A 2,100-nucleotide genomic window follows, 5' to 3' on the forward strand; every position below is an offset into this window, starting at 1 on the left:
ACCATTTATTAAACCTTAGATTCATCATCTCAAATGGGATTTACAAGATCCCAAGGAACTCTACCCAAATTAAGGGTCTCACTTGGGGTTTGGTGAAAGTTTAAGAAGTGTAGCCTTCGCTCACCTCAAATCATAGGCCTCGTGTTGGGGATCATTTTTCCGGTGTCAGAATGAGTAGATCAACCCTCGATGTCGCTCAAGACCATTTCTTCCTCCTCTTTCTTTCCCTTTCTTCTTCTTTGTTCTCTTTTCTTCCTTTCTTTTCTCTCTCCTCTTTACTCTTCTCACCAACTCCTTAATGCATTAAATGAGAAAAGGAGAAACACTTTATACTTAGATAATATCTAGTAACCACATGGGTGAGTCACTTAGGTGGGCGGATTCGCCCGCCTGTGACCGCCCACCTGTTGGTCGAAACTTAGTCAACAAGTGAGATATCGATGGAATTCGACTATCGACATGTATCTCACTCTCGGCACAAGATATATTATACATATACACTTTAGGATACGGCTACATACCAGCATTCCCTGTACATGGCCTTATGAGATGTGCATGTACACGGCTTGGGTACACCCATCTCCTCTGGCACTGACTCGGACTTGTCTGGCCAACCTATGTTCAAAGCCACCCTTGCCATCATGGTCCATAAGGAACCCGCATTAACCCTCTCTGATTCAGGTCCTGTATGGTTAAACCGAGTCAACCGTGTAATTAAACCAGGTTTTAAAAAGTAGGGTATCACAAATAGATGGGGAAGATTTAGGAACGCTCTGTTGGTACTCTCTACCACTCCTAAGGGCATAAACAACATTATATTGGTTAGAGGGCCCTTGTTGGGTCTGACCTTGTACTATATTCAGTGATGCATTAGTTGGTGTTTGTGAAGTAACAGGCTGATGATGCCTAGGGTTAGGCTCTGGTTGACTGGGTAAAGTCCCTTTCTCCCTCTCACACATAATTGAGACAACTTGGGTGAGTTTTCTCGTAAGATTTTGATGACTTGTCATGAGGAGGGCCATATTTTTTTTCAAGTCACTTATTCTACTTGCCTCTTCAGTGTTAGTAAACCCAGGGGTTGCTGATAAAAGGATAGGAGAGGGGGCCTAGGAAAACTAGCCTGAGGTCCTACATTTGACCTAGGAAAAGTATTTTGAAAAAAAGATTCTTGTGCAAAGGGAGGCCTTTGGAGTCCAGGTTGACCTTGATTATGGAAATTGGAAGGCCCTACTTGGTTGCCCTGATTCTAAAAGAAATTTGGGTGATTTCTCCATCCTAGATTGTAGATGTTACTATATGAATTATTCTGGTATAAGGCATTAACACTATCATTAAAAGTGCCCCCAGAGGTGTTGGGGCATTCTTCTATGACATGTCCAGGGGACTGGCACCAAGCACAAATCTTAACCAAGTTAACTGATGATGGCTCTCTAGGAACAATAGCCTCAATTCTCTTGATTAGGCTATCCAAATGGGCTTCCTTGGCTACTATCCCATCCATAAAATATCTTTTTCCCCCTATGGTTCTTTCACTCTCTTGGATTGATTCCCACTCATGGGTTTTGTCAGCTAAGTCAAGTAAGAATTCCCATGCCTTTCCTTCATCTGTAAAGGATGTGAATCCCTCAGGGCACATAGACTCTATCATTTATTTAGTTGGGTAATCAATATCCTCGTAAATTATTTGACATAAATGCTATAAGTCTAGGCCATGGTGAGGGCATTCTTGAAGTAGATCCTTGAATCTCTCCATAAGTTTGGAAAAGAACTCACTAGGCTTTTGCCTAAACTAAAGGATATCACTTCTAAGCTTATTGGTCTTGTGAGTTGGGAAAAAATTCTTTAGGAAGACAACTATGAACTATTCCCACGAGGTTATGAAATTTGTGGGTAACCCATACAACCACTTCTTAGCTTGGCCTTTTAATGCAAAAGTGATAAACCTAAGCTTAACGGCATCATCAGAAAGCAGTTGGATCTTAATTAGAACACATACCTCTTCAAATTCCCTTAGAAATAGGTATGCATCCTCAGAGGTCAACCTATGGAAGTAGGGCAGCATAGTGATGTATTGAAGTTTGAGTTCAAAATTATTGCCCG

General features: G+C 41.5%; 1 non-coding gene across 1 annotated transcript; it reads left to right on the forward strand.

The window, feature by feature from the left end:
• The first annotated feature begins 1,706 nt into the window (after nucleotides 1-1,706).
• Nucleotides 1,707-1,813, forward strand: LOC122066336. Its single transcript, XR_006136333.1, has one exon. It is a non-coding gene; the product is annotated as a small nucleolar RNA R71 (small nucleolar RNA).
• The last annotated feature ends 287 nt before the right edge of the window (nucleotides 1,814-2,100 follow it).

Source organism: Macadamia integrifolia, unplaced genomic scaffold, assembly GCF_013358625.1.
Source record: "Macadamia integrifolia cultivar HAES 741 unplaced genomic scaffold, SCU_Mint_v3 scaffold2351, whole genome shotgun sequence".
NCBI lineage: Eukaryota > Viridiplantae > Streptophyta > Magnoliopsida > Proteales > Proteaceae > Macadamia > Macadamia integrifolia.